Raw genomic sequence first — 26,483 nt, 5'->3', positions numbered from 1 at the left:
TCATACATAAGCGGAGATTATGGCCTAGTCATATTATTGCTGGCCTGTTAATCTAGAAATCAAGCTAATGTTCCAGGGCCAAGGGTTCAAATCCTCTAAGAGTAGATACCAGGGTTTGAATTCAATAATAAAAAAATCTGGAATTAAGAGTCAAATAATGACTATCCATCATTCTTTTTCAGGAAAAACCCATCCACTTCAGGGAAGGAAACTACCATCCTTACCTGGTCTGTCCTACACGTGACTCCAGACCTACAGCAATGTGGTTGACTCTTAAGTGGGCAGTAAATGCTGAGCTAGCCAATAGTGCTCTCATTCTATGAATTAATTAACAAAAAAGATATCCCAATTGTACTAAGAGTGTTGCATGCAGATTGACTGAAATGCCAGACTCAAATACAGAATTTGACAGTTTGGAGTCAGCTTCCAAATCATGGCAATTTATCAGTTCTGAAATTTGCATCCATTCAATGTCCACTTCCACATAAATTAAAGGCTAGTGATTCTGTTGTTCTATCAGTTAAGTCGAATACCAATACTGCACCATTGTATCACCTCAGTCAATATTGTTCCGAATGTAACTTAACAATTCTCTTATCTTTGACAATGTCAGAGTAAATTTAAAAAGCTATTCATTGTAAATAAAATTGTGGCATGCTTAGTTTGATAAAGCCAAGAATTAAAAAGGTTCCAGATGAGCTTGATACAATGAGATGATGTAACAGTGAGCCAAATTAAGTATCAGAATAGATAGAAATATAAATCATATTCTATTCTTCCTGCAATTGTAGCTCTCCCATGTTATCTTTTTAGCTGCCTGAATTTAATTACTTGCCTAGGTTTCACATCCTCAATTTCCTTGCTTCACATTTGCTCTAACTTAAAAGCACAAATTATCTGACTTCTGTAAATTTGTGGCAGAGCTATACAGTTCTTATCAAAAGAATTAATGCAATACAATTTATGTCCATGCTTAAGTAACAGTGAAGAGCTGGCATTACCATTGAATTTATATCGAGTATTCATTGCGATTGGTGTCCTGCTCAGATTTTGGTAACTACATTGTAGGTGGATATTTAACCCATGAATATTATCAATTGACATAGCGTGAAGTGTCTTAAGACAAACTTGAAAAATAAGAATTGCATGCTCCAGCTGACAAAATAGAATTGTCTCTCATTCCAGTTAAGATATTGCCCATATGTGTAATAATGTTTATAGATTAGCATTTCAGAGCCCCAGGCTAATGCTTAGAAGGAAAGAAGGAAATATGCGGAGAAAAAAATGAGGTATGAAGGTAAACTGGCCAAAAATGTAAAGGAGATAAAGGCTTTTTTAAGTATGTGGAAGGCAAAAAAATGGTTAAGTCTAAAATTGGGCCCTTGAAGACAGAAACAGGGGAATATATTACAGGGAAGAAAGAAATGGCAGAAGAATTGAATTGGTACTTCAGATCTGTGTTCACTGGGGAAGACACAAGCAACCTCCCTGAGGTAAGAGTGGCTGAAGAATCTGAACTTAAGGGAATTTATATTTGCCAGGAATTGGTGTTGGAGAGACTGTTAGGTCTGAAAGTTGATAATCCCCGGGGCCTGATGGTCTACATCCCAGGGTACTGAAGGAGGTGGCTCAAGAAATCGTGGATGCGTTGGTGATTATTTTCCAGAGTTCGATAGATTCAGGATCAGTTCCTGAGGATTGGAGGGTGCCTAATGTTGTACCACTTTTTAAGAAAGGTGGGAGAGAGAAAGCAGAAAATTATAGACCAGTTAGTCTGACCTCAGTGGTGGAAAAGATGCTGGAGTTTATTATAAAGGACGAAATTATGACACATCTGGATAGTAGTAACAGGATAGGTCAGAGTCAGCATGAATTTATGAAGGAGAAATCATGCTTGACTAATCTTCTGGAATTCTTTGAGGATGTAACTCTGAAGATCGACGAGGGAGATCCAGTAGATGTAGTGTACCTGGACTTTCAGAAAGCTTTTGATAAAGTCCCACACAGGAGGTCAATGAGCAAAATTAGGGCGCATGGTATTGGGGGCAAAGTACTAACTTGGATTGAAAGTTGGTTGGCTGATAGGAAAAAAAGAGGAATGATAAATGGCTCCATTTCGAAATGGCAGGTAGTGACCAGTGGGGTACCGCAGGGATCAGTGCTGGGACCACAACTTTTTACAATATATCTAAATGATATAGAAGATGGTATTAGTAATAACATTAGCAAATTTGAGGATGATACTAAGCTGAGTGGTAGGGTGAAATGTGAGGAGGATGTTAGGAGATTACAGGGTAACCTGGACAGGTTAGGTGAGTGGTCAGATGCATGGCAGATGCAGTTTAATGTGGATAAATGTATGGTTATCCAGTTTGGTGGCAAGAAAAGGGAGGCAGATTACTACCTAAATGGAATCAATTTAGGTAAAGGGGCAGTACAAAGAGATAAGGGTGTTCTTGTACGCCAGTCAATGAAGGTAAGTATGCAGGCACAGCAGGTAGTGAAGAAGGCGAATAGCATGCTGGCCTTCATAACAAGAGGGATTGAGTATAGAAGCAAAGAGGTTCTTCTGCAGCTGCACAGGGCCCTGTTGAGACCACACCTGGAGGACTGTGTGCAGTTCTGGTCTCCAAATTTGAGGAAAGACATTCTGGCTATCGAGGGAGTGCAGCATAGGTTCACGAGGTCAATTCCTGGAATGGCGGGACTACCTTACGCTGAAAGACTGGAGCGACTGGGCTTGTATACCCTTGAGTTTAGAAGACTGAGAGGGGATCTGATTGAGACATATAAGATTATTAAAGGATTGGACACTCTGGCGGCAGGAAACATGTTTCTGCTGATGGGTGAGTGCCGAACCAGAGGACACAGCTTAAAAATACAGTGTAGATCATTTAGGACAGAGATGAGGAGAAACATCTTCACCCAGAGAGTGGTGGCTGTGTGGAATGCTCTGCCCCAGAGGGCAGTGGAGGCGCAGTGGAGAGTTGGATTGAGCTCTCAAGGATAGTGGAATCAAGGGTTATAGAGATAAGGCAGGTACAGGATACTGATTAAGGATGCTCAGCCATGATCATATTGAATGGTGGTGCAGGCTCGAAGGGCCGAATGGCTTACTCCTGCTCAATTCCCAAAATGAGATGGTGAAATTTTAACTCAAAAAAGTCTGAAATTAAAAGGTAGCCTAATGGTGTCCATGTAATCATTGTTGATTGTTGTAAAGCACCATTTAGTTCCTGAATATCTTTTGTGGAAAACAACTTGCTGCCCTTACCAGTTCTGTCCCTAGATGCACATAAACATGCCTGACTCTTAACTGTCCTCTGAAATGGCTGAACAAATAAATTAATTCAGTGGCAATTGGGTAGGAGTTGATCTATCCAGTGACATCCACATTGCAGATATAAGCATGACAAACAGGCAATAACTGAGTCACTTTTATTTGGAAATTTGTTTGGACAAATATATATGTTAATATATTGATTATGCTATTTTATGTGACTAACCCATGAGCATGATCAAACCTTTCTGTTTGCTTGATAACTGAAATCATAATTGATTGTATCTCCTCTTTGCTAGGTTGGCTGAGGCCTGTATAACCTTCTACTCATTCAATTCAACTCATCTCAGAAACAAAACCAGAAATTGCTGGAAAAGCTCAGCAGGTCTGACAGTATCTGTGGAGAGAAATGTAAGTTAATGTTTCGGGACCAGACACCATTCCTCAGGACTAATCTAATTCAACTAGTCTCAGCACTGATTCTCTACTTGAAGGTAGTCTCCTTGCTTTCAAACTTATTTATGTTTCCTCATTAATTCATAAAATGAATTAATTTGCTAGCTACCACTGGACTAATATTTGTTAGTGCTATTGATGCTTATTTGTGTTTTAATACAATTGCTGAAATTGCTTTAAATTCAGTCAATGATGTGGATTATTCTTAGTTGAGTCTCCAAGGCATTTTAAATATCATGTAGAGGACCCTACAAGCATTGTTGTGTGTTTTTTTCATTCTGGATATGCAATTAAAATGTATCAAAGTCTCATCCCGATCATGTTCTATGTGTCATTTATAATTAGAATGCATATGTAGACCAAGATAGAGAATAGGGTACTGGAAAAGTGCAGCAGGTCAGGCAGCATCAAAGGAGCAGGAGAATCAACGTCTCGGGCATAAGCCCTTCTTCAGGCTCCTTTGATGCTGCCTGACCTGCTGTGCTTTTCCAGCAACACATTTTTCAGCTCTGATCTCCAGCATCGGCAGTCCTCACTTTCTCCTAGAGAATAGGGTACCAAAGCAATAATATAACCAATTAAAATGGACGTTTCACTAGCCCGATGCAAGTAATGATGCCTGCAGAATTTAGTCTTATAAAATATGCATCAAAGATTTATGCAGCATTGGCAAAGAACCATGGAAAACTTGCAACACTGTCAAAGACCATTTGGTTCATCTTATTGGATCTAGTCAACAAACCCTATCCAGGTGAATCCCTTTCCAGTTCTTATCTCATAGCTCTGTAGGTTACTGTAGTTTGAGGGCATATCCAAATATGTACTAAATGCAGTGAGGGTTTCCATATATATCATCCTTTCAAAAGTGGTGTACTCCAGAATCCTACAACCCTCTGGCTGAAAAAGATTTACCTTAACCCTCTCGATTCTACATGCTAGCTAATTTCAATTTGTATCTCTATGGCTGTTGACCTCTCTGTTAAGGGGCACTAGGACCAACTTATTCAATATATCAAGGCCCCCCAAAATTTTACACATCACAATTAAGTACTATCCATTATACTTTGTTAAACAGCTTATTAATGGCAGTTAATAGTTGCAATGATAGTACCCAGCATGCAGTTCAAATCTCCAAAATTGATTCCCCCAACTTTTTCTCCACAGCAGCAGTTCCTAATTGTATCTATGAGTCTGATACGTTCTGAGCTGGGTTCTGGGTTAATGCTGATTGGGTCCAGTGTATACCATACATTGTGATGATACATGACAGCTAACACCGAAGGTATTCAGGATGTTGTATGAGTCAGACCTACGACAGGTTCCTTCCAACGGACAATGTGAGATTTTATACTGTATCCCGATGACATATAAATGGTTCCAATATTTTGTTTACTGCAAAAAACTGTTTTTAAGAGTCACAACACAGAATGAGACCCCTCAGTTCATCATATCTATGCTGATCATCGTACATCTGTAGGCTATGCATTCCAAGTTTTCAATTGGTTTAATCAATTTAAACGTCAGAAAACAAACCTTCCAGCTCAGCGAGCTGACTTGCATACTTATAGTTGTGGTTATTCAAGGACAACCATCTTATTCCAAGGTCATCACTGCAGAATGTGGCTATCCTCACTCCCATACTTTACCATGTGCAACTTGGAGAAATCTACACATGGATAGTATTTCTGGCAGCAACTACTACAGGTTCTGCCAGAACTATTCATGTCCTGACTTCATTTGCAGCCCTACGCTGAATATTGACAAAACAGTTGAATTCCAGAGGTGACATGAGTGTGATTGCCCTGAACAAGGAGGCAGCATCCAACCACATGTGACCCAAGAAACCCTGGTTCTTGATTAGAGGTGCTGGAAAAGCACAGCAGTTCAGGCAGCATCCGAGGAACAGTAAAATTGATGTTTCGGGCAAAAGCCCTTCATCGGGATTCCTGACGAAGGGCTTTTGCCCGAAACGTCGATGTTACTGCTCCTCGGATGTTGCCTGAACTGCTGTGCTTTCGCAGCACCTCTAATCCAGAATCTGGTTTCCAGCATCTGCAGTTATTGTTTTTACCAAGAAACTCTGGCAATCCTGTAGTCAATGGACTATGTTTAGAACAAAGGAAGATAGTTGTGGTTAGTAATTTTTGAGAAGCTTTGTAGCTCAGGTTGATGATAAGTATGTAAATTAGCTCTGTAAGGCTTGCTTCAAGACATTTTGTCGCCATGACTGGGTAACATCATAAGTGAGAGTCTCCAATAAGGTGGGTATACCACCATGCTTCACCGGAGACTCTTACTGATAACGTTACCCAGTCATGGTGATGAAACATCTGAAAGCAAACCTTCCAGCTCAGCGAGCTAACTTGCATACTTATAGTTGTGGCTATTCAAGGACAACCATCTTATTCCAAGGTCATCACTGCAGGTATTCTGCAGGCCACTGCCCTCGGTCCAACCACCCTCAGCTGATTCATCAGGAGGCTTAACTCCATCATAAAACCAAAAGTGGGGATGTTCGCTGATAATTGCACAACTTTCAACAACACTCCTGGCTCCTCAGATTCTGAAGCAAAACCATGTCTTAATGTAGCAAGACTCTGGACAACATTGATGTTTGAGCGGTAAATAGCATTTATGCCACGCAAGTGCCAAGCAATGGCCATCTCAGGGGCAGCACGGTGGCACAGTGGTTAGCACTGCTGTCTCACAGCGCCAGAGATCCAGGTTCAATTTCCGCCTCATGCAACTGACTGTGTGGAGTTTTCACATTCTCCCAGTGTCTGTGTGGGTTTCCTCTGGGTACTCTGGTTTCCTCCAAAGGTGTGCAGTTCAGGTGAATTGGCCATGCTCAATTGCCCGTTGTGTTAGATGAAGGGGTATGGGTGGGTTGCGGGTAGGTGTGGACTTGTTGGGCCGAAGGGCCTGTTTCCACACTGTAAGTAATCTAATTTAATCAAACATATGAGCAAGGCACAAGGGCTGACCACTTGACTATTCAGGCCTGCTCTGTCTTTCAATAAGGTCATGGTTGATCTGATTTTAACATCAACTCTACATTCCTGCATATCTCTATAATCTTTTATCTTCATGGTAATCAACAGTCTATCTACTTCTGTCATAAATAAAAAATTAAATTCTATGCATCCTTTGCTTTTTGCAGATGGGAATCCAAAGTATTGGACAATGTCTCATTGATTTTCAGAGGTGGTAGCTTCCCACTAATTACATCTTTGAAATTGCTATTGACCAAGAATTGAAGTGAACTAGCCGTATAACTACTGTGGTTACAAGAACTGATCAGGTTGAGAATTCTATGACAAGGAAATCAACTTCTGTCTCCCCAAAGCCTGTCCACCATCTACAATATACAAATCAAGAGAGTGATGAAATGCCTTCCACTTACCTGGATGAGTCCAACTTTGCAACACTTCAAAAGCTTCACACTGTCCAAACAGCCCACATGATTGACACCCAAACCACCACATTCAACATTCACTCCTTGCATCATAGATATAAAGTGGAAGCAATGTGTACTATCTAAAAGATGCTGTGCAGTAACTTAGCAATGGTCCTTCACAGCACCTTCCAAATCTGAGTTCTACCACACAGAAGGAAAGTGCAGCAGATGCCGGGAACACCACCATCGACAAATTCCCCTCCAAGCCATGCACTATCCTCTCTATCACCATTCTTTCACTGTTGGCGATGCCCATGTGCCATGAATGCATTAAAAATGGGACAAACTGGCATTGACCTTCCCCTGGATCGATTATCAAATGGGCTGAATGGCTTCCTATAGCTACACTTTTCTTCTGGTCTCTTTTCAATTCTTTGTCCCATTTCCAAGTATCTTTAAAAAGTAGTGCTTTCAAATGTAGAATAAGTCATTTTGCCTTCAAATAGCATCTTCCAGGGCTCATTTTGGAACATATACATTGTAATCACCCTTCTCAACGCTCAGCATGGTTACATCAACATATCTGAAATATTCTTTTCCTCATACTGTTTTGATAAAGAAATCTATCCATTTACAATTTGACATTTTAATAACTTTGGTCAAATAGAAATCAAAAGGACTTCATGAAATCACATTTGTTCCTAATTTGATGGAATACAATTTTACTTCAGTCATTTAGATTTCTACCTTTCAAATGAGGATTTACAGTGCTATCAAACATGTATGGGACATACTTAAAATGCATTGTAGGATGAAATTCACCTTGCTGCTCTGAGGCAAGCAGTCAATTAGCTTTCATGAGAAATATAAAATGCATGAAAGTGATAACACTAAACGCAAGAAACTGACAATCTCAAACAGATATGCTATTTATGCTGATGTTTCACTTGGAAAATCAACATCATTTGCCTGTAAATAATCCATTATACCTCCTATGATCAGAGTGTAGGTTGTCAGAATACTTCAAAATACATGACTGGATTTGACTCAAATGACTCCCAAATTGATGAATTCAGAAGGCACCCATGTTTGTTCAGTATCTGGACGCTGTTTATTCCCTTGTACAATTTCTATCATTTTATGAGTTGCGAATGTTAAAGTGGTCCCCCCAAACCATTGGCTTTCTCACAGGATAACATTGCAGGCTCATTAGGCTTGGTACAAGAGTAACTATAATACAAGACAGTGTCCTTCATGATTCCATGGGTAGACCTGTCACAGAGAATACTAGAAAATGCCAGCCATGAGGTTGACCATAATAAGTAGAATTACTCTCTCCTTCAATCCACCACCCAATACTGAGATGAGAAAGCCAATCTCCATCTGCCACCTACGATGATACTGAGGAAGCAGTGTCTTCATCCCCTGGAGGTTTCCTTCCACTCCTGCCCTATTTAGAATCACAATCCGGGGCTGCTATTGGAAAGGTGGTTGACCCAACTGAGTCAGCATTTATTTCCTAATTGCCTTTGGGGTGGTGAGCTGCCTCCTTTAAACACTGGTGTAGGTACCCCCCACAAGGCTGTAAGGGAAGGAGTATGAAGAATCTGACCCAGCAACACTGAAGGAATGGTGATATAATTCCAAGTCATGATGGTGTGTGGCTTGGAGAGTAACTTGGAGGTGATGGTATTCTCAAGTGTCTGTTGTCTTTGTTCTTCTTGCAAGTGGTTTTGGGTTTGAAAGGTGCTGCCTAAGGAGTGCCAGCAGATTTCTGCAGTTTGTCTTGTGGATAGTAACAATGCTGCTGCTATGTGTTGGTGGTGGAGGAACTGAATGTTTGTGATATGGTGCTAATCAAGCAGGGCCACTTTGTCCTGGATAGTGTCAAGCATCTTGAGTGTCGTTGGAGCTGCACTTATCCAGCCAAGTGAAGAGTGTTCCATCATACCCTTGACTTGAACCTTGTCGATGGTAGATATGTTTTGAAGAGTCAGGAGATGAGTTACTCTCTGCAGAATTCCTAACTCCTATCTGGCCTATGTAGTCACAGGCCAGTTCAGATTCTGGTCAATTTTAAACTCAAGATCTCGATGGTGAAGTATTCAGTGATGGCAACCCATTGAACATCAAAGGACAATAGTAAGATTCTCTTTTATTAGAAATTGTCATTTTCTGGCACTTGCATGGCATTAACTTTACTCACCATTTTTTTTACCAAAGATCTCCAGAGATGATGAGATTCACCTTCACCCCCACCTTCATCCACCTATTACATTCCCAGTTACCTTCCCTCCAGCCCCACCCTCCTCCCATTTATCTCTCAGCCCTCCGGTCCACAAGCCTCATTCCTGATGAAGGACTTATGCTAAAAACATTGATTCTCCTGTTCCTCAGATCCTGCCTGACCTGCTATGTTTTTCCAGCACCACACTCTTGACTTTTGAACCAAAGCATGGTTTACTGCATGTGGCCATGAACTGCTCCAGTATCTGAGGAGTTGTGATTTGTTCCTAACATGTGTGATCATCAGCAAACATCCCTTTGTCTGACTTGATGATGGAGGGAAAATCATTGATTAAGCAGTTGAGGATGGTTGGGCCTGGCACAAGGAACTCCAAGGAACTCCTTCAGAGACGTTCCAGGGTTAAATAACTGACCTCCAACAACCACTACCATTTTCCATCGAGCTGGGTCAGTCTCCAACCAGTAGACAGCCTCCCTCCGATTTCTGTCGACTCTAGTGGCTTCTTGGTGCCACATTCAGTCAGTTGTGGCCTTCATGTCAAAGGCAATCCTCTCACTTCACCTCATACAACAGAAGGCAATATTGTCACCTAGTTCTAATGTGAAGTAAGAAGTCATACAACATTAGGTTATAGTCCAATGGGTTTACTTGAAATCGTAAATTTTCGGAGGACTGCTCCTTTGTCAGTTGAAGTCATGCCACCCAATGAAGGAGCTGTACTCTGAGAGCTTGCGATTTCAAATAAACCTGTTGGACTATAACCTGGTGTCATGTGACTTATTACTTTGTTCACCCCAGTCCATTGCCGGCATCTCCACATCACTTTCAGTATGTATAGATATACTGGATGACAGTAATTTAAATTCACCTTTGTAAACCTCGATGTGTTTACCCTGGTTTATTTTGTGTGTGCAAAGTACTTCATTCTGATGAGTTAAATTCAGAACATTACGTATGGGAAAAATATTGGAAGTATTAGATTAGAAGCTCTTTTTTAAAATAAATCTAGATACCACCTCCCTTCCCATTCAGTATGATATGAATCTGTGTAGTTATGTGAACTGTCTCTCCCCGTTCCAGTGCACAGTATTCATTGAAATGAACCTGCTTTTTATCACAATTATTTTTCTTAATCTTTTATCAGTTTTGGCATTGATGACCTAGTTTGTGTTTATTGGCCTATCTCTAATTGACCTTGAATTAATTAGCTTTCTGAGCTATTTAAAGGGGATGGAAAAATATTGGCCTGGATTTGGGCTCACACGCAGACCAGATCAGGTAAGAATGATAGTTTACTTTTGTGAAAGAACATTCATGAACCAGGTGGATTTTTATATCAATTGGTAATGGTCATTAGTACTAAATGAGCTTTTAGTTTTAAGATAAAAACAAAAAATGCTGGCAATTCAAGCTCAATAACTGAGTTCCGAAGATGAGTCATATCAGATTGAAACAGTAATTCTGTTTCTCTCTCTCCATTGATATAGCCAAACCAGCTGTGTTTCTCTGGCACTTTCTGTTTGTATTTCAAATTTCCAGCATTCTCACAGTATTTTGCTTTGATTTGAGGTTTTGCTTCTATCAAATGAATATAAATTGAACCAATTCTCATGGTGGGATTTGAACCAATGGCCCCAGAGGATTGTCTACAGATTACTGGGCAAATTACAACAATGCCACCATCTCCTTGCAGATGGAACACTATTATTTCATTTTCAATCATATGCTTCAGCCAGGAAAGTTTAATATTTTACATTGCTTGTCATATGACCCACTTCCTAAAAATGGATTACTTCTATTTCCTTTATAAACCATATCTGTATGGTAAATTCAATGTATTCACCACCTGGCTTTTTCTAGTTTTCTCAAATTTAGTAAGTCTTTTAATTTTTTTTTTGGCTGACACATCATAAGATTGATTTGGAGATGTCGGTGTTGGACTGAGGTGTACAAAGTTAAAAATCACACAACACCAGGTTATAGTCCAACAGGTTTATATGGAAACACTAGCTTTCAGAGTGCTGCTCCTTCATCAGGTGATTGTCCTGATGAAGGAGCAGCGCTCTGAACGCTAGTGCTTCCAATTAAACCCATTGGACTATAACCTGCTGCTGTGTGAATTTTAACTTTGTACATCATAAGAAAGCAGCCTTAAATTTCTTCACCTGGTACAGTTGCACAGTCTGTGAGGCTGATTCATGTGATGCCCAGTTATCACAGTACCTCTCGATTAATTTCATTTGTTGAAGATTCTGAAAGTACTAATTGCTTGATATGTTATGGCTACCGCTGTTAAATGTAGCTACTCCTGCCAAGAGGTCTGTTACCATGCTCGTCTGTTTTGTACTAACCTCATGTAACTTGTCCACAAACTCCTCTGTGATATCTATCTGCATCGTGGTTAATCCCACCTTCTGCTGCTTTCGAGAGTCCTTTCCAGTAGGGATCCCCGTAGCTTATCAACTCTATGCTTGTTCTGTCACCTAAAAGAAAATAAATTTAAACTAATGCTCCTGAATCATTCAGTTCTGTCCTTCACCAGGCCCCGTCTGTTCATTTCACTGGGCAGGGTAATAAGTAGCTGGTAAGGCCAGAAGGACAGACATTGCAGTTATACATTTAAACAGGAGGTGAAAATGTGCTTACTTCCGCGTTCTATTACTTCCCTTGGGGGATAACATCAACAAAGGAAAGATGCAATACTTCAGTCACTTCATTAGATCAGACAGTAAACAAAGACAGTTAAAGGATTGAAGGAGAAGGAATGGATGATGATATAATATTCGAGATGAAGTTGAAAGAGCAGATTACACAAGACTGACAGAGGTGGAGGTCCAAGACAATCAACCTTTCATCCTCTCGAATCACTGTGTTAATTTGGTCTAGGTACATGCACGTTAGAGAGGAAGTCCAGGACTTTGACACAGTGACACAGAAGGAATGCAATATATTTCTAAATTAAAAATCACACAATGCCAAGTTATAGTCCAACAGGTTTATTTGGAAGTACTAGCTTTCAGAGCACTGCTCCTTCATCAAGTTGTTAAACCTGTTGGACTATAACCTGGTATTGTGTGATTTTAACTTTGTTCACCCCAGTCCAACACTGGCACCTCCTCATCATAGCAACATGTTTCTAAGTCAAGATGCTGCGTGGCTTGCAGGGGAAATTGCAGGTCGTGGTGTTTCCATGTATTAGCTGTCCTTTTGCTTCTTGGTGGTAAAGATTATAGGTTTAGATGGTGTTATTGAAGACAACTTGGTGAATTGTGTAAGATTGAGCAAAAGTCTCCAACAATAATCATATGGACAAAACCCTGGACTTTCAAAACCTTCAAAACAAAGGGAAAGTTGGACTGAGTCTGCAGGTGCAAATGTGTTGCTGGTCAAAGCACAGCAGGCCAGGCAGCATCTCAGGAATAGAGAATTCGACGTTTCGAGCATAAGCCCTTCATATTCCTGATGAAGGGCTTATGCTCGAAACGTCGAATTCTCTATTCCTGAGATGCTGCCTGGCCTGCTGTGCTTTGACCAGCAACACATTTGCAGCTGTGATCTCCAGCATCTGCAGACCTCATTTTCTACTCTGAGTCTGCAGGAACTACACAAGACAATCAGCAAGCCTGAGAACAGAGGTTGCTGTCCGGGACTATTGTTCAGCCTGGAATCCCAATTTATATCTCCTGTCTAAAAGAACAATCAACCAAAACCAACAAACCCTAGCCAAGACAGCTTTAACACCTTGAGCTATGCAATGCAGACAATACGGAGCCTACAGAGATGGTTGAGATTCAACCACAACCAAAATCCATTCACGCACACTAACCATTGGAAGGCCAATTAGCCTCAGAAGAGAATATCAACAGCATATTGAAAACTCCAGATATGGCACGGAGCTAATGAGGCCCACAGTCAGTATAATTGCCAGCCCTAACCTCTCCAGGGCAGTAATCTGAATAAGAGTATTTGAATATCTCAACAACCAAACACAACTACTCATACCAGACAATGACAAACCTGATCAATTGCCAAATCCATCGAAGTCACAAGTCCTCCATCACAACATGAGGTGAAAATCAACTCCAAGAACCCATCAAAAGGGAGGAAAATTGGGTACTCACCCGATAAGGCCAAAATGTGCCTTACCGCATTAGTGCACTCAACCCAAACTGAAAAACCTACACAGTCTGAAGACTTAATCCAGGGTCTAGGTATGGCAAGCCAGAATGATCACTGGGGCTTGAAATCTGTGTTCTGGGTTGTGAGAGGAACTCCCGAGACCTCAAAGTTCCAACATTGCAAGCAAGGAAGGGAAGGTGGGTAGTGCCAGTACATTGGGATCCTATTGGGAAGAATTCTGATTAAGAGTGTAACTTCAAAATTGTTTGTTTTCTATGTATCAGTAAATAGTGTCTAATAGTGGCAATTTCTTTTCATAGCTTAATTTTGCGTTCAGTGTATTCTTTGTACTAATTTCTTAGAATTTACTGAGTTATCCATATCTTGTGTTGTACCTAAATAAATATAGAGATTCTTTTGGCCTTACACACCTGTCTACTGTCTCTTCATTTGTATTCCCATAAGAAAATCCGGTGTCCAGAACCAGGGACCTGGGAGCAACTCAAACTGCCTGAAGATCAGGAAAATAAATGATCGCAAACAAGATGCCTACAATTGTTACACCTGGAAGATGGAGCTTCAATGATTCAGGTGGAGCTTTTTGCAAAATGTTCTGCCTGCTCACACATGAGATTAGGCACTTTACTGACACACGAATGTACAATGAGGCGAGAAGTAAATAAACAAGTGAGAAAATCCAACCTGTTCCTGGACAAAAATACCTCTTGCTTTTAGGCTCATGTTCTCAGTTAGTCACACAAAAAAAAAGACCGCAAGTGCCGTTTCCATTGTGTAAAGGGAAAAGTCTCAGGAATAAAAACGTAATGTTTTGGCACATGCTTTAAGGAAAACTTGATAAAGAACCTCAGTATGAAGCAAATGATAGGAACCTGGATCTCATTTTTCTTTATTCCTTCATGGTATGTGGACGTCAAAGCTAAGGTCAACATTAGTTACTCATTTTGAATTGCTCTTGAACTGAATGGCTTTCTTGGCTTTTCCAGTGGTCAGTTCAAAGCCAACCACATTAATCTGGAGTCACATGTAGACTTGAGTTTCCTCCTCTACAAGGTATTATTGAACTGGATGTGCTGATACAACTGTTGATGGCTTTTTCAAGGTCATCATTACTGAGATTAGTTTTATATTCGAGATTTATGAATCAAATTCAAAATCAACCAGCTGCTGTGATAGAATGTATCCTCATGAGCCTGGGATGATAAATAATTTAGAAAGAAAATTCTATGCGCAACTGAAGAAAATTAATTTGTCAGGCTGCAGAGATAGAACAGGAAAAGAGAACTGAGTTGATCGATCCACTCGGAGCTCAAATGGACTCAATGTGGCTGGAATGACTCCATGGCACTGGGATCTCACCAGACTCGAACTAGCATCTTGCAACCCTATTGCATCACCAAACAGTCAAAGTCTGAGGTATTGTCAGTGTTTCCATTAGAGCAGTCAAAAGGTCCACATCTCCTTACACACAGGCCTAATCCTTTGATAAACTGGTCGGTCCATTGTCATGGCCGAGAAAATGAATTTAATGTGGACATTTATTGCCTAATAATGAAGATTGTACTCTAGAAAATATCAAGAGTGCCATTGGTATAAATGTTGATTATTTCAATCATTGCAGGATATGAAGACAGATAAAACCTGAGTCCGAACAAGTTGCAGTGAAAATATTCCAAAAAATTCATTTCAACGTGAGAGTATTTTCATATTTGTCCAAAGCCCAAATTAAATTTGGGTTTAACATTATTGTGAATATGTGATTGATGATATGATTGGCACCAGTTTTATTCTTTCCCCAGTTTGACTGAGTTTTGTTGCTGGCACAGAGAGTGATTGAAGCTCAATGACTTGATCAGCGCAATCCTCACCGAGGTATTTTATTTTTAATGCATCAGCGGCAGCATTAATTTATTTAAGGTTTGGATATGACCATCTATTCTTTTATGTTTAATCAACGTAATAAAAGTTTGAAAATGTGAAACATGACTGATAGAAATCTGTCAAATTTCAAAACAATTATCCGCTGCAGTCTGCCATATAGATAGTTTGAAATGATAACAAAAACCTTGCATTTATACACTTACTTTCACAGTGTTCAAAATGTCCTGAGATTATCAAAGCCAATGTAAAACCCTTAAAGGATTCTCATTATTGTAATGTGGGAAATGTGGCAACCAATCAATGCACAGCAAGCTCGCACAGATGGATTTGGTTATGTTGTTTGAGGGATAACTCTCCTGTGAGAGCATGGAGCTTCTGTTTCTCAGGAAAAAAAGCTAATTTAACAAGTAAATTATTACTTTTTTTTCAGCCACTTTCAGGACTTTTGAAAATATCCACTTTAATATTTTTCCTTCCTTTTACAACAATGGACCTTCAACCCTGTAAGGTTTCCATCTCTGGGAGCAGCATGTTGATAAATGCATTTGCGAGTTCATTGTTTTTACCTCAGCTGGCTACATGTTCTGTGGAAAGGGGGTTGACTGCAGAACTGGCCAAATGGTGGTCATGCTAATAATAAACACTTAGTGATACGTTCAATTGGCTAGTACTGGAGAAATCCAGCAGCCGACTTTGTTATTCTAAGCAGTAAGGCTGATATCTAGCTTTTCTTGTAAAAAGAGAAAAGAAATGTTCCTTACCAATGATCTTCTCAAAGTGTACTGGTGATACAGCCAGCCCAACAAACTCCAATTATCGATCTTTCTTCTCCAAAAATTGAAAGCACAATTTAAATACAGTTCCAGGAGAATTAGGAATCACTTCCCTGCTGAGGCTTTCTCCATGATCACAGTTGGGCAGTAAGAGCTAAAATAGAAAGCTAACAAACATTTATGTGGTTCCTGCCTGTAACATTCTGAGACAGTTCTTTAACTGGAGAATTTTAAATAGGTGCTTACTCCAATTCATGGCATTACTTGGGAAGCTGTGAAAAAAAACTTTTACAGGTAATCAGTCATAAAAACTGGAAAGACTACTTAAGCAACTTTAGACAACCCTTCTTCAACTAACGGTTTATCAACACACAATTGGTGGAATCTTCTCAGCCAACCAAGAAACAGGCAATGATGTGTCAGTTGGGAAAATAAGATAAGATTAGAACTTATATTTTTGATCGTAGAATTTCTACAATATGGTAACAGGCCATTCAGCCCAACAAGTCTATGCTGACTCTCTGAAGCACATCCCACCCAGACCTCCACATTTGCCATGTCCAATCCACCTAACCTGCACATCTTTGCACTATAGGAGGAAACCAGAGCACCTGTAGGACACAAGGTGAACACACATAAACTCCACACAGTTGCCTGAGGCTGGATTTGAACCCAGGTCCCATAGGCAGTAGTGCTAACCACTGAGCGACCATGTCACCCATGATATTGTGAAAAAAATGTCCAATTTTCCACCTGAGGTTTTAATGGTGGCATGAGAATGTTGTTAGTGAGTGACAAGAGATGTATTTACACATATTAACATTACCACATTTCATCTCATTTATATACATTTTGCCATTTGACAGGCAGTAGACAGAAACTGGGTAGCTGTAATTCCCAACATCAAAGTCTGAGTGGGTACCGAGAGACGCCAGTTCACTGCTTGCATCCCCAGGTCTCCACTTAGGCCAGCATTTCTCAACATCTGAGGGCACACTCCTTTGGCAGCAACCACTTACATCTTTACACAAAGGTTGGCATTGGACAAGCACCAGCCTCATCATAATGATGTGGCACACTTCCAACTCATGTATAAAACCAAAAAAAAATCTCCAAAGAACTGTGGATGCTGGAAGTCAGAAACACGAACAGAAATTGCTAGGAAAATTCAGTAGGTCTGGCAACATCTGTGGAAAGAAGGCAGACATAATATTTTGGGTCCAGTTACTTTTCTTCAAAACTGATTGTAGTTAGGAAAAGTTTGGTACATATACTGAAGATGGGGTGAGGGGGAGGAAGCAGAAATAAGTGCTAAGTGGAAATGGAGCCTAGAAAGAGAGAGAGAAAAACAGTTGGACAACGGAATAGGTAAAGGTCATTCTGGGAGAATCAATAGCTGCCAGTGGGTTTGCCAATTTCTCCAATAATTTCTGTTTTTGTTTCATTATTGTATAGTTCACCACTTCAATACTATGTGTTGGAGCTCACCAAAACCTTTTGTTGCAATCTTACACATTGCATTCAGGGCAGGCACCTACTAATCTATTGGAACAAAGTGCATCTCAGCTTGCTTTCTCAGCATTCATTCATTTTGTGTTTGTGTTTCTTTTGATGCTTGCTACATCTCTAACTTGCCTTTTTGCACATTGCCAAATACCTTACACTTTATCAAAGACACAAGACAGACAGCTGGTCATAACAGTCAGCAATGGTCAGTCAAGAGAGTGGACATGTCTGTGCACGACATTGGTGTTAACCTATAGCATGTGCCGATAGATGAAGTGCAGTACACATTGTCAGTGCCTCAAATTCCCCACGTGTAGGGCTCTATAGACAGCCCATACATTATATTGATACTGCCATATTAGCTTGTTTGTGCAGATGATCAGCCTCTCAAACCTTCATTTTCCTATCTTCCTTGTGTTCCCTCTTGAAACTATCAATTCTATGCAACTCCACATTCCCATCCAGCTCATTCATTTAAGTCCTCACCTTCCAACATTAACTGGGAGCCTCCAACTACAGCTTAGTAATGTTAACCATTATGATGCACCGTCACCTCCTCAAATCCTTGGATTGTCAATAACTCTTTTGTAACCCATGCATTCCAATGCACTACTGGACCCCAATCTTATATGGTAAGTTACCTCCAGTCACAATTATTGTCCTCTCTACACCCCTCAGCATTTTGATTCCAATCCACAAAGTTGACTTCCTCAACTTTCCCACCACAGGAATGCCGCATGATAACTCTCCCTGATTTTCCCAGAAAATCCCAGCTGTGGCTATTCCTTCCACTGCTGTTGAGCGCCTGACAGTGCATATATAATGAGAAGCTTTTTTAATAAGAATTATGTGAGATAATTTACTAGTACTCACAGAAAGAAGTGAAGTGTCTCAAAATTGAAAGCTACCTAGTTTTGATGAAATACTTGTCAATGAATTCATACTTCAGTCACTTCACAAAATTTGTTCCATTTTTGGTGAATCTGGAACAATGCATACATTAAAATACCATGGATGATGTTGCATGTACATTTTCTTCCCAATTTTCACTTTTGCTTTACATTCTTCTTCTCTTCATCAGCGTCAAATAAGATTCAGATATATCCTTCCCATAAAGCTGCCACCCCATCCATACTATTCAAGCATAAGATAAAATGACCTCAGCTTACTCAAGCAGCCTGACATTGGGACGGGCTCCTACCTAGATCTTAGCTTAGCAAAGTCAGGCATTTTCTTGTTGGTAACAGTAGCGTCATCTTATTTAGACTTTACTGGTTCCTCCATACTGTTTCTGCATAGCTTGTCAATGAGGTACATGGAGAACAGCATGTAAGATCTTGTTTCATTAGTTATAAGAATCAAGTTTAAGACTAATTGCATCCTATTCCATGCATTGAGACACTCTTTCCTGAATGTGAATTATTTCCAGTCTTAACAAATAGATGGTAATTATATTTATGAAGCAATACACATCTTAAACTATTTCATTGTTCCTAGAAACTGGAGTCACAGAGACAGGTTAGTGAAGAAGGCATTTGGTACACTTGCTTTTATTGGTCAGTGCATTGCGTATAGGAGTTGGGAGGTCATGCTGCGGCTGTGCAGGATATTCCATTTGGAATACTGCATTCAGGTCTGGTCTCCATGCTATTGAAATGATGTTGTTAAACTTGAAAGGGTTTAGAAAAGATGTATAAGGATGTGGTAAAAACAATGACTGCAGATGCTGGAAACCAGATTCTGGATCAGTGGTGCTGGAAGAGCACAGCAGTTCAGGCAGCATCCAACGAGCAGCGAAATCGATGTTTCGGGCAAAAGCCCCTCATCAGGAATAAAGGCAGTGAGCTGGAAGCATGGACAGATAAGCTAGAGGGGGGGGGGGGGGGGGGGGGGGGGTGGGGAGAGAGTAGCATAGAGTACAATAGGTGAGTGGGGAAGGGGATGAAGGTGATAGGTCAGGGAGGAGAGGGTGGAGTGGATAGGTGGAAAAGGAGACAGGCAGGTAGGACAAGTCCAGACAAGTCATGGGGATGGTGCTGAGCTGGAAGTTTGAAACTAGGATGAGGTGGGGGAAGGGGAAATGAGGAAGCTGTTGAAGTCCACATTAATGCCCTGGGATTGAAGTGTTCCGAGGCGGAAGATGAGGCGTTCTTCCTCCAGGCGTCTGGTGGTGAGAGAGCGGCGGTGAAGGAGGCCCAGGACCTCCATGTCCTCGGCAGAGTGGGAGGGGGAGTTGAAATGTTGGGCCACAGGGCGGTGTGGTTGATCGGTGCGAGTATCTTGGAGATGTTCCCTAAAGCGTTCTGCTAGGAAGCACCCAGTCTCCCCAATGTAGAGGAGACTGCAGCGGGAGCAATGGATACAATAAATGATATTAGTGGATGTGCAGGTAAAACTTTGATGGATGTGGAAGGCTCCTTTAGGGCCTTGGATAGAGGTGAGGGAGGAGGTGTGGGTGAAGGTTTTACAGTTCCTGCGGTGGCAGGGGAAGGTGCCAGGATGGGAGGGTGGGTCGTAGGGGGGCATGGACCTGACCAGGTAGTCACGGAGGGAACGGTCTTTGCGGAAGGCGGAAAGGGGTGGGAAGGGAAATGTATCCCTGGTGGTGGGGTCTTTTTGGAGGTGGCGGAAATGTCGGCGGATGATTTGGTTTATGCGAAGGTTTTAGGGTGGAAGGTGAGAACCAGGGTCGTTCTGTCCTTGTTACAGTTGGAGGGGTGTGGTCTGAGGGCGGAGGTACAGGATGTGGATGAGATGCGTTGGATGGCATCTTTAACCAAGTGGGAAGGGAAATTGCGGTCTCTAAAGAAGGAGGCCATCTGGTGTGTTCTATGGTGGATCTGGTCCTCCTGGGAGCAGATACGGTGGAGGCGGAGGAATTGGGAATACGGGATGGCATTTTTGCAAGAGATAGGGTGGGAAGAGGTGTAATCCAGGTAGCTGTGGGAGTCGGTGAGTTTGTAAAAAATGTCAGTGTCAAGTCGGTCATCATTAATGGAGATGGAGAGGTCCAGGAAGGGGAGGGAGGTGTCAGAGATGGTCCAGGTAAATTTAAGGTCAGGGTGGAATGTGTTGGTGAAGTTGATGAATTGCTCAACCTCCTCGCGGGAGCACGAGGTGGCGCCATTACAGTCAACAATGTAGCGGAGGAAGAGGTGGGGAGTGGTGCCGGTGTAATTACGGAAGATCAACTGTTCTACATAGCCAACAAAGAGACAGGCATAGCTGGGGCCCATACATGTGCCCATGGCTACCCCTTTGGTCTGGAGGAAGTGGGAGGATTCAAAGGAGAAATTGTTAAGGGTGAGGACCAGTTCTGCCAAACGAATGAGAGTGTCGGTGGAAGGGTATTGTTGGGGACATCTGGAGAAAAAAAAACGGAGGGCTTGGAGGCCCGGGTCATGGCAGATGGAGGTTTAGATGGATTGGATATCCATGGTGAAGATGAGGCTTTGTGGGCCGGGGAAATGGAAGTCTTGGAGGAGGTGGAGGGCGTGGGTGGTGTCTCGAAGGTATGTTGGGAGTTCCTGGACTAGGGGGGATAGGACAGTGTTGAGGTAGGTAGAGATGAGTTCAGTGGGGCAGGAGCATGCTGAGACAATGGGTCGGCCAGGGTGGTCAGGCTTGTGGATCTTGGGAAGGAGGTAGAACCGGGCAGTGCGGGGTTCCCGGACTATGAGGTTGGAAGCTGAGGGTGGGAGATCTCCTGAGGTGATGAGGTTCTGTATGGTCTGGGTGATGATGGTTTGGTGATGGGGGGGTGGGGTCATGGTCAAGGGGGCGGTAGGAAGAGGTGTCCTCGAGTTGGCGTTTAGCTTCAGCGGTGTAGAAGTCAGTGCGCCAGACTACTACTGCACCCCCTTTATCCGCTGGCTTAATGGTGAGGTTGAGATTGGAGCAGAGGGATTGGAGGGCTGCACGTTGTGAGGGTGAGAGGTTAGAGTGGGGCAGGGGGGTAGACAGGTTGAGGCGGTTAATGTCCCGGCGGCAGTTGGAAATGAAGAGGTCAAGGGCAGGTAATAGGCCAGCGCGGGGTGTCCAGGTGGATGCAGTATGTTGGAGGTGGGCGAAGGGGTCCTCGGAAGGTGGGCGGGAATCCTGATTGTGAGAGTAAGCTTGGAGGCGGAGGTGACGGAAGAATTGTTCGACGTCACGGCGTGTATTAAATTCATTGATGCGTGGACAGAGGGGGAATGAAGGTGAGTCCTTTGCTGAGGACTGATCATTCGTCCTCAGTGAGGGAGAGGTCTGGAGGGATGGTGAAAACTCGGCAGGGCTGGGAGCTGGGATCTGGTGTAGGTGTGGAGCTGGCAGTGGGGTCGGAGCCAGTACCTGGAGTGGGTATGATGGTGGGGGGAATGGGGGTGGAGTCATGAGCAGGGGTAATGTGCCCCTCAGAGTTCTGAGGGGGTGAAAGGGGGTACAGTGGTAGTCTGTAAAACCTGTGCCCATACCTCCTCCCTCACCTCTATCCAAAGCCCTGAAGGAGCCTTCCACATCCATCAAAGTTTTACCTGCACATCCACTAATATCATTTATTGAATCCGTTGCTCCCGTTGTGGTCTCCTCTACATTGGGCGCCTCCTAGCAGAATGCTTTAGGGAACATCTCCGAGATACCCGCTCCAATCAACCACACCGCCCCATAGACCCAACATTTCAACTCCCCCTCCCACTCTGCCGAGGACATGGAAGTCCTGGGCCTCCTTCACCTCTGCTCCCTCACCACCAGACGTCTGGAGGAAGAACGCCTCATCTTCTGCCTCGGAACACTTCAACCCCAGGGCATCAATGTGGACTTCAACAGCTTCCTCATTTCCCCTTCCCCCACCTCATCCTAGTTTCAAACTTCCAGCTCAGCACTGTCACCATGACTTGTCCGGACTGGTCTAACCTGCCTATCTTCTTTTCCACCTATCCACTCCACTCCACCCTCTCCTCCCTGACCTATCACCTTCCTCTCCTCCCCCACTCACCCATTGTACTCTATGCTACTCTCTCCCCACCCCACCCCCCCTCTAGCTTATCTCTCCATGCTTCCAGCTCACTACCTTTATTCCTGATGAAGGGCTTTTGCCCGAAACGTCGATTTCGCTGCTCGTTGGATGCTGGCTGTATAAGGATGTGGACAGGGTTGGAGGATTTGAGCTGTAGGAGAGACTGACTAGGCTGGGGTGATTTTACCCTTGAGTTTCAGAGGAGGAAGGTGACCTTTTAGAGGGTAATAAAACCATGATGGCATGGATAGGATGAATAGCCTGGGTCTTTTCACCAGGGTACAGAAGTCCAAAACTAGAAGTCACAGGTTTAAGGTGAGAGGAGGAAGATTTCAAAAGAATCTAAGGGACAACTTTTTTTTTCACTCAGAGGGGTGGTGCATGTATGGAATGAGCTGCCAAAGGGAGTGGTGGAGGTTGGTACAATTACAACATTTATATAAATAAGAAGGGTGAGGAGGGAAATGAGCCAAATGCTGGCAAATGATTCAAGATTAGAATATAGAATATCTGGTTGACATGGCCGAGTTGGACCAAAGGGTGTGTTTCTGTGCTGTACAGTTCGATGACTCTATGAGTCTAATCTATGAGTAATAACATCTGAAGTGATTATTGCCATGTAAACAAATATGAAAAGTATTTTGCACGAGCAACATTCCTTAAACTACATCAAAATGTTAAACACTGACACTGTGTTTTTGGTTTAGATGACCAAATTTGCACAAAAATCCATTGACTCATTTATTCTTCAAATAGGGTTTTGCACAAGAGGTACAAAATTCAATTTGATCACTTTCGCTGGTGAAGGACTGAGATGGAAAGCTGCTATTCCTGAAAAACCAAGGAGGGATTCTGAATGATGAATGACCATACAGAATGTCCGCATGGCGACATTGCAGGTGATGGTTGATTATTTTTTCAGTATTCAAATTAAATAATGCACTTGGGTGCAAGCACAGGATCTCTCACTTTTATGTAACTTTTTTGTGGGTGGCACAGTGGTTAGCACTGCTGCCTCACAGCGCCTGAGACCCGGGTTCAATTCCTGACTCAGGCGACTGACTGTGTGGAGTTTGCACGTTCTCCCCGTGTCTGCGTGGGTTTCCTCCGGGTGCTCCGGTTTCCTCCCACAGTCCAAAGATGTGCGGGTCAGGTGAATTGGCCATGCTAAATTGCCCATAGTGTTAGGTAAATGTAGGGGTATGGGTGCGTTGCGCTTCGGCGGGTCGGTGTGGACTTGTTGGGCCGAAGGGCCTGTTTCCACACTGTAAGTAATCTAATCTAATCAAATCTAATCTAATAATCTAAACTAGATATACTTGTACTTAAGATCTCAGACTATTCAGCTCAACCAACAGGCAATTATCGTCTATCATGCAAATAGTACTAATATCTCGTATAACTATGGATTCTGTAGTGTAAAGTATTAATGTTAAAATATGGCATTGTAACTTGCATCAGTAAGGATTTAGGAGATCACATGATGGACAGACTGTGAAGAGCAATGATCCTGTGTTGAGCTTGTGCTGAGAGTGCAAATAATTTTTAGAATATTAAATAAACAACTACATTAAAACATTCTGTCGGGTCACTACACTTGAAAAAATTACTCTGTTTTCTTTCCACAGATTCTGCCAGACTTACTGAGTTTCTCCAGCAATTTCTGTTTTTGTGTGTTCAGGTCTCCAGTAGCCACAGCACTGTATTATACCTTTAAAAGAAGTTTAGTCTCGAGTAACTCCTCTTAAGAAATGTCAAGTTCTCAATTTCTCCAAGCCTTTCAGTACAATAACAATGAACCCTACTCTAGCAATTATCCTAATCAACTTACTCAATAAGCACTTTATAGTTTTAAAGTCCCTCCTATACTATAATACACAAAAACACACCATGTGCTGTAAGTGTGGCAATCACTAACTTTTATAATAAGGTGTTTTCTTCAATGAAAAAAAAATCAAATATCTTCCTAAAGAAACTGTGTGTGTGATCCATTTGCCCATTCTGCAAAGCTGTCTCAGTTTTGCAGTTTCCCTCATAATTTGCCTGCTCTTCTATTGTGATCCCAAACAAACGGCACATTCAGATGTGCAGCCATTGATCTAGATGGATATACATTCTTGAAGAATTGTTTTATAAAACCACCATTTCTTCAAGAAAGTTGTGATTATAGGGCTGTTTTACATGAAGATCTTCTTTCCCTCAATGTCAGAAAGCTCTTCATCTGCTGTCTGAGCATGGTATTTCCAACTGTAAGTGGCCCTAATAAAAGAAAGATCCAAGTTATGACCAATAATCAGCAGAAGCTTATTGACTGTAGCTGCTTGAACACTTCTAGCAGGATTAACATAGCCTTATAGAACCATATTGCTAATCACAATATCAAACCACATAAAATAAAACCATTTACTGCTCTGCTCTTCCCTCATAGTTTTGCAATGTTTTCTTTTTCAATTATTCATCCCTTGCTTTTTTTCAAAAGTTACTAGTGAATCTATTTCGACTGGCCTTCTCAGTCAGTGCATTCCAGATCACTGGTGAGTTACTCCATAAAAATGCAACTGTTCAGCTTCTCTGAGCTTGAGTAAGTGAAATTAGCTTCATCCAACCGAAGGCAGCAGAGGCTGCAGTGCAAAGCTGTGATCATTGCAGTTAAGATGTAGAATGGAACAGATGTAATCCACGACAAGGGTAGTCAGCTCCCACACAAGTCTACTAGTGACTTCAAGATTGATTTACAGGAGATGAGCTAAACAAGGATAGAATTCAGGAGCTTGGCTGCCCTGCCACGTGCCTGAAAAATGTGTTTCAATGTCTCCATATTGTTATTCCATTAACTTTACTTTTCATTTGTCTTGTCTTCCTCATCTCACCCTCACCCCCGCACTTCCTCATTTCAAGTGAAGGTTGTTAAGCATTTGGGAAAATGCGATCTTGGTGGTGTGTTATTGATAGTAATGATAGCCCTTTAAATTGTGCTGAAGCACAGTTTTTTAATTCTCCAATTAGCTCCAGAAGCAGGGCCAGAATTGGACAAAATTTTGTTTTCTCTAAAGCTGGCAATACAATTCATGCAAACTATACACTGAACTTCAGCTGAACTTTTGCAAGTATTTTAGTGCCATGCTCCTAATTTAATCCAATTTGGTTTGTTACCTGGGATGAAGTAATGCTGGTCAGGTGGAATGATAGTGTTTCAATCTAGCCAGTCAGAGCTTAATACTTGAATCAGTAAACCTAAGGTTTAATCACGTGTGTTCTTTCAAGCTTCACTTGGAATTTTTCCTTTATAGCATCAGTGATTGTTTTACCTCAGTTAAATATTTTAGTATGTGAGGTGATTTTCAGGAATAGCCATAAGAAATGCAATTCACCCTGGGAAAGGAGCAAAAGCTAACTACATAGCTCAAAAAAAATCAATCAGTAACAACAGCAAAAAAAATCTGGTCACTCCTTTCTATGTGTAATGGGTATTAAATAAGATTTTAGAAAATAGCTTATAACATGAATAAGATAATGCCCTCCTAGCTTGTACTATAAGACACAGCTTAGTAGGCATAAACAGTGAATACTGTAACAGTGGAAATGACTGAAGAACTTTTATACCCTAAGGTCAGTATTATTTTTGGAAGCAGACTAGAGAGGATAAAGAGATTCCTGGAGACAGGATAAGAGAAAGATCTAGGCAGAAGATTGCTGTTTATTTTATAAGAATGAAATGTAAACAGTGTGTTAATGATCACATGGGTAAAAGTTGAGGGTTTCCAGCACGTATCTGACAAAGGTAGGTCAGACAGACTTCTTTTTAGCTA

The sequence above is a fragment of the Hemiscyllium ocellatum genome, chromosome 29, assembly GCF_020745735.1.
Source record: "Hemiscyllium ocellatum isolate sHemOce1 chromosome 29, sHemOce1.pat.X.cur, whole genome shotgun sequence".
NCBI classification, from domain to species: domain Eukaryota; kingdom Metazoa; phylum Chordata; class Chondrichthyes; order Orectolobiformes; family Hemiscylliidae; genus Hemiscyllium; species Hemiscyllium ocellatum.
This window is presented reverse-complemented; position numbering follows the sequence as displayed.